This window comes from Budorcas taxicolor, chromosome 21 (genome assembly GCF_023091745.1).
Source record: "Budorcas taxicolor isolate Tak-1 chromosome 21, Takin1.1, whole genome shotgun sequence".
In the NCBI taxonomy this organism is placed as follows: domain Eukaryota; kingdom Metazoa; phylum Chordata; class Mammalia; order Artiodactyla; family Bovidae; genus Budorcas; species Budorcas taxicolor.
The window spans coordinates 49,524,935-49,535,955 of NC_068930.1; the positions used below are offsets into that span (position 1 = coordinate 49,524,935).

Genomic DNA, 11,021 nt, shown 5'->3' on the forward strand with positions numbered 1-11,021 from the left:
TGGACCCAGTGGAAGGATAGCTGTCCTTCCAGGGTGATCTATTAGAAGCAGGAACATTTTCAACACAAAATATATCTCAAGAGCTTGACCTTGTATCACAAAGCATGCAGCAACTAACATTAAAAAAAAAAGTTGCTCAGTCACGTCCAACTCTTTGTGACCCCATAGACTATACAGTCCATGGAATTCTCCAGGCCAGAACACTGGAGTGGGTAGCCTTTTCCCTTCTCCAGGGCATCTTCCCAACCCAGGGATCGAACCCAGGTCTCACCCATTGCAGGTGGATTCTTTACCAGCTGAGCCACCAGGGAAACCCCGAAAATATGGAACGCTTGACGAATTTGCGTGTCATCCTTGCGTAGGAGCCATGCTAATCTTCTCTGCATCATTCCAATTTTACTATATGTGTGGTGGAAGCAAGCACCAACTAACATAATCAGTACTTAAAAAGCCCAAGAACGATAGATGGTGTGTCATATACCTCATTCAGGCAACATCTAGAACAATTCATTTCCCAGATGAGTTTTCCTCCAAGAGCAAATCCTAGTGAGGAGTTCAGGTCATTCAATGCAGGCTCTAAATCTCAAGAGCCAGATCACAGAGAACTTCATTCAAATAACACGACATGTGACCATACACAAGACAGTTTTGTAAAAGAAGTACAGGGAGGCTTAGATGTGTTAGATGTCAGGGCATCTTTGCAACTTTCCACTGTTAAAGGTTTTTACCTTCTCACTTCAAGCCTGTCTTCTCACTTCAGGTCTAGCAATTCATCAGGCCAGCCCTGGGTGATTCATCTTGGCAACAGCAGGATTGAAAATTAACATAGAGGTGCATGAGAGGGGTGCTGTCTGTAGGGTGTTGAGGCTAAAAATAGGTGGGGGTTCCTGGGGAAGGCTCTTTCGTGGCCACAGGCACCACAAAAGGAAAACTCACAGGGGAAATCTGCCCACAAGAGAAGACAAAAGCCCCCGCCTCTGTCACCCCTTTTGCCCCACAGGAAAAGCTCGAGGTGACAGTGAATTTGGTGCTTTCAAAATGTCACAGCCCCCACAGACAGGCTGGCCTTCCTTCTTACCCCAGGCCTCCCATCAGAGTCTTTCCTGCTGAGCAAATTCGCTTTCTTAGTTTGTGATCCAGGATCCAGCATAGACGTCTGTCCCTAACTGCCTGCAGCTATGTTTAGTCAAAGGACTGGTTACGCTAAAGGAAATGTGACATATTGACACACTTGACTAATACGAAAAGAGCAGATCCCTAGAGAAAAAGTGTTGTGTATATAAAGAAAAAAACAAACATTAATTTGTCAAGCGTTTATTAAGCACTCTTCTGCCAGGCACTGCTGGTGTCTGAAGATACACACACAAAAATTATATATATATATAGGTTCCTGGCTGTTAGGGAACTTATAGGCTGGTAGGGAGAGAATCAGATCCGGGAGTGATTTGAGTAAGGAGTGATAAAGGCTGAGGTTGAAGTAAGAACAAAGTGCTCTGGGAGCATAGAATTAGGGAAATTAAGGCAGGCTGTGAGGGTTGGTCAAGGAGTTTTTTTTTTTTTTTAACTGAAGTATAGTTGATGTATAGTATTATGAAAGTTACAGGTGTAAAATATAGTGATTCACAATTTTAAAGGTCATGCCCCATTTATAGTTATTGTAAAATATTGCCTATATTCCCTGTGTTGTACATATATCCTGGTAGCTTATTTATTTTATACACAGTAATTTGGATCGATTAATTCACATACCCTATATTGCCCCTTGCGCCTTCCCTCTCCACACTGTAACCACTGGTTTGTTTTCTGTGTCTGTGAGTCTGTTTATTTTTTGTTATATTCACTAGTTGGTTGTATTGTTTTAGATCCCACATATCAGTGATATCATCCAATATTTGTCTCTCTGTCTGATTTATTTCACTCAGCATAATACCCTCCAAGTCCATCCATGTTGTTGCAAATGGCAAAATTTCATTCTTTTCTCCTGATGGAGTAGTATTCCATTGTGTTGTATTCCATATATATGGAATATATATATGCACGCACACACACAGATATATCAATCCTAAAAGGAAATCAACTCTGAATATTCATTGGAAGGACTAATGATGAAGCTCCACTATTCTGGCCACTTGATATGAAGAGCCGACTCACTGGAAAAGACCTCGATGCTGGGAAGATTTGAAGGCAAAAAGAGAAGGGGAAGCAGAGGATGAGACGGTTAGTAGCGTTACCAACTCAATAGACATGAATCTGAGCAAATACCAGGAGATAGTGCAGGACAGGGAAGCCTGTGAGACACAAGAAGTCCTACAAGACTTAGCGACTACACGACAAAAAATATATATACACCACATATTCTTTATCCCTTCATTTGTTGCAGGCCCTTAGGTTGCCTCCAAATCTTAGCAGTTGTAAATGATGCTGCTGTGAATATTGGGGTGCATGTATCTTTTCAAATTGGTGTTTTTCTTCCTTTCAGATGTATACTCAGGAGTGGAATTGCTGGGTCATATGGTAACTCTGCAGTTTTTTGAGGAACCTCCCATACTGTTTTCCATAGTGGCTGCACCAATTTACATTCCCACCAGCAGTGTGAAAGGGTTCCCTTCTTCCCACATTTTCCCCAGCATTTGTTATTTGTGTTCTTTTTGATGATGGCCATTCTGACAGGTGTGAGATGATAAAGGACAGCTTTTGAGGGACAAGTGAAAGTCAGTCAGAAAAGTGGGGAGAAGGCCCCGGAGAAGGTGGAGTCTGTGGTGAAGCGCCGAAGTGTGAAATAAGCAGTTGCACGTGGGCTGGTGTGGGGCGGGGAGACAAGAGTGTGGGCAGGAAGGAGATGAGGCAGATCCATGTGACTGAGCAGAGAAGCTGGAACAGTGCCTTGAAACCTATGGAGAGCCCCTGGGGGGTTTTGTTTAAATTAAAAATTTTTTTTCTTTTCTTTTTTTGGTTGCACCGAGCAGCATGAGGGATCTTAGTTCCCCACCTGGTGACTGACCCCAGGCCCCTTGCAGTGGACGTGCAGAGTCCCAACTGCTGGACCACCAGGAAGGTCCCTGGGGGGTTTACGTGGTGGCTGCCATCAGTGTGCTTTGGGGGACAGTGTGGCAAACAGACTGGAGAGGATTAGGCATGAAGCTGGTGGCCAGTGAAAGGCAGTGACTGGAAAGTGAGGAGAGAGATGGCTAAGGAGATCCTAGACTGGGGACAGAGAGGATGAGAGGCAAGGAGAGAGAAGGAGGCATCAGGAGCTTCTAGTTCCTGACCTGGGCTGCTTAGTGGGGAAATTGGAAGAAGAGTGGGTGGGGGAAGTGATGGGTTCTCTGTTGGGTGTTTTAATCTCAGGGGACCTAGAAATGTGGAGATTTCTAAGAGAATAAAATATTTGGGAGTCGTCAGCTTACTTGAGAAATAGCTGAAGTCAGGGTGAAGACAAAATCACCCAGAATTGCGTGTAGATTCTAAGAATCAAGATGCGAACGCCAGCACTTAAGAAACTGAGGGTAAGAAGCCAGCAAAAAATCTGAGAACAGCTCAAGAGACGGGAGGGAAATCGGAAGAGGGGCTGTCCCAGAAGCTGAAAAAGGCGAGAGGTATGAGAAGATGGTCATTGGAAGAGGCGTCCAGTGTGGCAAGATTGTGTGACTGTACAGATTGCTCACCGATTCAGGAAACTTGAGAAAAGGCCAGATTGAAAGAAAATAAAGTTTTCCTTATGATAGAATGTTGAATTACTTCAAATACACATTTATAAGCTTAAGTAAAGAGGTCCTTCAGGGCTGTGATTGCAAGATTTACCAGTAGTACGTTGAAATCATGGAAGAAAAATTTAGCAGCTATTTTATTTTGTAGGTGAAGAGACAAGGTCGATGAGGTTAAGGGATGTACCCAACTAAGGGATGTTGGATGTGACCAACTTAGGTCACACAACTAAGTCGACCAGGACTAGAATCCATATCTCTAGATAATTCAGCCCTCCGCTGTTTACTCAGTGGTTAGTTCTCAAACTGCAGCTTGCCTTAGAGTCAACAGAGGGCTTTTAAAACTAGATTGCCTCACCCCCCTTCTCCCATGCCCGCACCTCTGGAGATCTTTGTCCAGTAGGTCCTGGGTAGGGCTTGAAAATGTCTTTCTTACAGGCTCTAAGTCCTTTATTGCTTCTGGCCAGGGACCACACTTGGAGAACCACTGCTCTAGATGCTTCTAAACACTTAAAAGTAGGGAGGATTTTAGAAAGCAGCTAGGTTTCCCAGGATGCTTGACCATTCTCTAAGAAACTCTCAGGATAGTTATTCACTTGGAAAGAAATTCATGTGAGTCAGTGTCCCTGTGGAAAGTATGAATATGGAACTGGACTTGATTCATTCAAAGCTCTGCCCTGAGTGCGCACGCTGTTCTAGACACTTTTCTTGGCATGGGGGATACAGTCCAAAACTCTGCCCTCAGGGAGCTTACCTTGTTTAGGAGACAGAAATATACCGGATAAATAAGTAAAATATAGACTACACTAGTGAGGGTGTTTAAGAGAAAAATGAAGTCAGAGAAAGGAGTAGAAATGTCAGGGCAGGAGGACATATTGAAATTTTAAGCAGGGTGGCTGGGAAGAGGAGAGGGCAACGGCGAAGACCTGAAGGAAGGGAGAGAGTGAGCTGGGTGAGTGCAAAGGCCCTGAGGTGGGCCCTCTTGGAAACATGGCAGGCAGGCACTGTGGGTGAAGTGGAGTGAGTCAGGGGAAGAGCAATAGGAAATGAAGTCAGAGATCTCAGAAAGCCAGGTCAATGCTGGGATCTTAGGAAAGGATTTTTCACATTTAGGAAATTCCTCCCTAAAAAGTTACTCCATTTCTCTTGGACTAAACCATATTATCTATTGCTAAGGGAACATTAGGTCCCAAACTTGAGCTCTGGCTCTAGGGATACTGAAGGGTTATAGAAATTCCCTGCACAGAGTGGCTAAGGAGTTTGCTCAGCTGCTTGTTTTCTTCTCCAAACAATTGCCCACAGGCCCGTCTGCAGAGACAGGCCTAGGAGGACATGCGTTTCTCTGACCACCTTCTCCGTGTGTCTATGTACGGCCCCATCCCGCTTCCTCACCCATGCCCTATCCCACCCCCATCTCTTCACTCAATGCTGAGAGAATTGCCCTGGCAGTGTGTGCCACATTTTTTCTGTATTACAAATGACATTGTCCGCACTTCTGGGAAAAACGGACCCCACCCACATGAGTCTTGGGCGGTGGCTCAGACCTTCAGTTTGTCAGTCTGCATTCTTCTTATGGCCAAGACTTTTGGATCCCGGCCCACCGCACAACCACCTGTACTGGGGAAAGAAAAAACCCAATGCTTTAAAGGGCAGCCTAGGATGTTTGTCTTTCTGGAAGATTATTGAATTTATATTCAAATGTATAAAAGGCAAACTATTAGGCTTGATGGAACATTGTGCTAAGAAAGCTTTGCTTTTTCTTATATTCTCACACATACAGTCTGACCTCGAATAGAATTGGATCTATAGCACAGCAAGGTGTTTGTGGTCTGTGAAGTCTCAGACTAGGTCCTGCCCCAACATGCAGGACCAGAAAGATGTAGTCCTGGAGTCTGGGGGGTTATATCCTAGGCCTCTGAGAATAAAGGAATATTTATGAGAATTTATGTTTTCATGTCGGGACATGAGACGTATTTTCTAGCAGAACAAAAGAGAATTCTAAGCTCCCCTCACAATTTGGTTTTGAGTCTTCAGAGACTATATCTGTTTCCTTGAGTGGAATATAGTTTTGAAGCTAATACTAATATTGACAAATTAGTAAGTTATCTGTGGGTTAAAATGATTAAGTATTGGATTTAAGAACAAATGAGTTTTCACTGATGATTTTCCTTTCCAGACTTGAATTTCAGGCTCTTAGTGGCCCATGTAGCGTAAAGGGTGAGTTTCCCCACCTCTGTGGAACAGCAACTCTGTCCCATCCAGAAAAATATACCACATGTGGGATGCTCTAGGAGCTTAGATGACCTGTCCCACTCCTGGAGTCTGGGGGCTCTTTGGCACAGGGGCATTTTTTGTTGATCTCTAGAATCTTAGGTGGTGGGGGCTGAAGTGACCTTGAAGGTCAGTTAGTTCAAGTACTCCTTTTATGTTTAAAGTGTGTCTCAATATCCTCACTAAGTGGTCTAGCAGCTTTGGTAAAACACCTCTAGTTGGCACCTAGGAAGGACATTAAGTGAGAAGAGAGACCCCAGTTCTACTTACTGAAGAAGGCCTTTGTGCGGGAGCTGAGTTTTGATATGGTTAATCTGCTCAGTTCAAATGAAAGTCAGTTCAATTAAAAGAGAGGAAAAGGAAACTTGGCCAATGTCTCTCTTCTTTTGCCAAATGAAACAGTATTGTGGATGCAGAATCGAGACTACCTTTTTGGAAAACAGTTAAATGGCAAGCACCCTACACTCGTATTTCCCTTCTAATTAAAAAACAATACCATTAAAAAAAAAAAAAAAGGAAAAAGAAAAAACAATCCCAAATGCCAGACCACAACAGCAAAATGTTTCACAGTGCCCCTACCCCAATAAACCCTCGTTTCTTGTCTCCACCAACAAAAACAAATTTTATGGCCCAGTCTGTACATGAATCACTCTGTGGAAATGATAGCAAATGCAATAACCCCAGACAGCTGCAATTATCTAAATGTCTCTTTATTAGCCATTTGAATGGTTGAAGCCTTATAATCAAATCAGAATGAATGCTAATCGAAATCTAATAGAGCTTACATCCGTTTGATTAGGTATCAGAATTTGATTCAGATATTGTTAAGTTACAGCTATGGCCCATCAAGTCACACTAAAAATACATTTTATAACCTTATTGGCAAAAGGAGATAGATTCTTTCCATAAACAAGGGCAAACTGGAACTGGTTTGTACTGTGCCAGCGCCACCTACCGGGGTTTAGTGGAACTGCAGAGACCATCTTTCCTTGGAAGTGGGGCACAGCTATTTGTTGTCTGATTCCAAGAAGATTTTTGAAAATTAAGCAAGAGATACTGCCCACGTTTTTAATTCTATAATTAAATATGACTACTTATCATGGAGAATATTAATAATGATTATTTCTGGGAAAGTGTGTGTTGGCAAGAACTAGAGGTAAAATTGGCTGGACTAGGTGAGACCAGTTAATGGAGGGCTGCTGGGTGAATAGCTGCAGAAATGAGCCTTAGCACTCCCCATGTCCTAACTGACTCCATTCCTCCCCTTCTCTCTGCTAATGGAAGATTCACTTACTGTTTGTAATACCTCTGGAATAAATAACAGGTACTGAATCTCTGCTGTGGTACAAATACAGTCTCAAAATCCTGTTGAAATATAAACTGTGGTCCCTTCCTGAGGGGGTTTGTAATCAGTTCTGTGAAGAATTTGGAAAAAATACATGATACCTCATAGTAGCAATTAAGGGCTAACTTTTGTCATATAGTAGTGTGCTAAGAAAGAATGGTTGGGATGTAAATTTTTAAAAATTGAAGTATAGTTAATTTGCAATGTTGTGTTAGTGTACAGCAAAGTGATTCAGTTATATATATATACATATATATGTATATACATATATTCTTTTTCATATTTTTCCATTGTAAGTTATTATAAGATATTGAGTATAGTTTCCTGTGCTATACTGTAGGTCTTTGTTGTTTACCTATTTTATATGCAGTAATATATATATGTTAATCCCAGGATCCTAATTTACACTCCCCCTTCCCCTGCTATCCCTTTGGTAAAGGGATGTAAGTTGGGTGTAAGTTTTTTGAGACTTTATGCATGTGAAATTTATTCTACACTCAAGCTTAAGACAGTTTGCCCATATAAAGTATACTTTTCTCTCACTCGGTGGATACATAGGGAAGCTTGTTTGTAAAATATATACCCCAGGAGTTTGAGAGGTAGTAGAGGGATGGTAAGTCAAATTTGTTGCTTAATTTACTAACTGCCTAGAAACTTAAGGTCTATATATTTGCATACTGGATTTGACCTGAATTAGCCCTGATCTTTTTTCAAATTTGTAAAATTGTGAAATACACATAACATAAAAATTGCCATCTTGATCATGTTTAAGTAACAGTTCAGTGGTATTAATTACATCCATATTGTTGAGCAGCTGTCACCACCATCCATCTTCAAAACTCTTTTCATCTTACAAAACCAAAACTCCACAGCCATTAAACAATGACTTCTTATTTCCCTCTCCCCTCAGTCCCTGGCAACCGCCACTCTACTTACTATAATTTTGACTACTCCGAGTACCTCATACAAATGGAATCATACAGTACTAGTCTTTTTGTGACTGACTTACATCTTCCCTGGTGGTTCAGATGGTAAAGCATCTGCCTACAATGTGGGAGACCTGGGTTCGATCACTGAGCAGGAAAGAAACCCTGGAGAAGGCAATGGAGAGGCAATGGCACTCCACCCCAGTACTCTTGCCTAGAAAATCCCATGGATGGAGGAGCCTGGTAGGCTATAGTCCACGGGGTCGCAAAGAGTCGGACACGACTGAGTGACTTCACTTTTTAGTTCAATTAGCATAACAGGCTCAAGGTTCATCCATGCTGTAGAGTATGTCAGCATTTCCTTCCTTTTTAAGACTGAAAAATGTTCCCTTTATGCATATAGCACATTTTGCTTATTCATTCATCTGTCCGTGAACTCTTGGGTTGCTTCCAAAATTTAGCTTTTGCAAATAAAGCCGCTGTGAATGTGGGTGTGTAAATATATCTTTGAGACACTGCTTTTAATTCCTTTGGGCATATGTCCAGAAGTGGAATTGTTGGGTTATATGCCAAGTCTATATTTAATTTTTTTTTGAGGAACCACCATGCTACTTTCTACAGTGGCTGTATCGTGTTATAGTCACGCATGTAATGCACACGGGTTCTAATTTCTCCACATCCTTGCCAACATTTATTTATTTCTTTGATGGTAGTTACCTAATGGATGTGAAGGGGTTCCTCATTGTAGTTTTGATTTGCATTTACATAACGATTAGTGATGTTGCCCATCTTTTCATGTGCTTATTGGCCATCTGAATAGCTTTTTTGAAGAAGTGTCTATTCAAGTCCTTTGCCCATTTTTGAATCGGCTTATTTGTTTTTTGTTGTTTAGTTTTAGGAGTTCTCTATAGACTCTTAATATTAATCCCTTATCAGATATATGATTTGCAAGTATTGTCTCCTTTAATGAGTTGCATTTTCACTCTGAGTGTTTTTTTGGAGGGGCTACCAAATTGCTTCATTTGAAAGAATGGTACAAAAGAATTTAAGTAGATGTTTGGGTATAACCTATAGAAAAGGTAAAGGTTACCCCCAAAAAACACTTTCAGAGTGTTGTGAAGTCCATCTTGTGTAAATCAGTTATGTGGTCACCCAGTTCTTTGTATTACCTGGCTTATTCAGGTAATGAGTCTCAATGAGGTCAACAAGTGGGGGTTGATCTTATCAGTGGCCAGTTCTTGCAGCTCCAGTAGCAACTGATTCACGCTTCCCGAGGGTAACATACACTCCACTGCGTTCAGCTCCTTCTCCCGGTCCTTAGGATCTGGTTCCTTGGTATCTTGGAAGAAGATGTGGTCACCTCATTGATTCTGCAGCTTCATCAGTTTCTCAGCATGTTTCCCTTCCTCACGAGACTGGTGAAGAAACTATTTGGCAAAGTTCTGCCGAGCCACAGGATTGCAGCCAAAGTAGTGAGACATGGACAGGCAGAGGTTGGAAGTGTAGGGGCCCGGGTTGATCTGGCAGTTGATGGTGGCCTCTGAGTCCTGTTGGAGGTTCTGGCCCTCCAGTGAGGGACCTCAGTGGTCAGGGAGGTGACAAGGAGAGGAGGTGAAGGCGGCCCAACACTAGAGCAGCAGCAGGGGCCGTGGGGTGGGGTGGGGTGTGGGCTTTGGGGCAGCCTGAGATCTCTGTAAGGAGAGTTGAAGGGCTGGCTCTGAGCACCAGCAGGCATGGGAGATTAACACCTGTTCTGTCCAAGCGTTGTTTTACTTATTTATTTGGCTGCCCTAAGTCTTTGTTGCTGCATGTGGGATCTAGTTCCCTGACCAGGAATTGAACCCAGGCCTCCTGCATTGGGAGTGTGGAGTCTTAGCCACTGGACCACCAGGGAAGTCCCTGCCCAAGCATTGTTGAAACAGGAAACCATGGTTGAAAATGTCCTTTTATGCGCAATAGTTGTCAATTTTCATGAAGTCCAACTTATCTAGTTTTTCTTTTGTTGCCTATGTCTTTGGTGTCATCTCCAAGAAATCATTGCCAAATCCAATGTAGTAAAGCTTTTGCTGTTTTCTTCTCACAGTTTTATGGTTTAGGCCTTATGTTTAGTTCTGTGATCCATTTTGAGTTAATTTTTCTGTTTGGTATTAGGTAAGAGTCCAGCTTCATTCTTTTAATGTGGCTATCCAGTTTTCCCAGCACCACTAGTTGAAAAGATTGTCCTTTCCCCATTGGTTTTGCTACCCTTGTTGAAAATCAATTGACCATATATGCAAGGGTTTATTTCCAGGTCTCTATTTTATTCTGTTGGTCCATATGTCTATAGACCAGTACCATACTTTTTGATTACTATTGCTTTGTAGTAAGTTCTGAAATCAGGATGTGTGAGACCTCCAACTTTGTTCTTCTTTCTCAAGATGGTTCCTTGAGATTCCATATGAATTTTAGGATAGATTTTTCTATTTCTGAAAATAGTGTCATTGAGATTTTGATAGGAACTGCCTTGACTGTGTAGATCATTTTGAGTACAATAGGCATTTTCAATATTAAAAATTTAATATTTAGTCTTCTCATTCATGAACCTGGGATGTGTTTCCATTTATTTATGGCTTCTTTGATTTCTTTCAGCAATGTTTTATAGTTTTTATTGTATGTCTTTAACCTCCATAGTAAGTTAATTCCTAAATATTTTGTTTTACAGTTGCCTTTTCAGTCTGTTCATTTTAGTGTGTATTAATAGAAATGCAACTGAATTTTCTGTGTTAAGTTTGTATC

The 11,021-nt window shown here is 41.8% G+C and overlaps 1 non-coding gene across 1 annotated transcript; it reads right to left on the reverse strand.

Moving 5' to 3' along the window:
* Window positions 1–317: 317 nt before the first annotated feature.
* On the reverse strand, window positions 318–422 carry LOC128067165 (U6 spliceosomal RNA). The gene has a single exon (XR_008201366.1). It is a non-coding gene; the product is annotated as a U6 spliceosomal RNA (small nuclear RNA).
* Window positions 423–11,021: the final 10,599 nt, after the last annotated feature.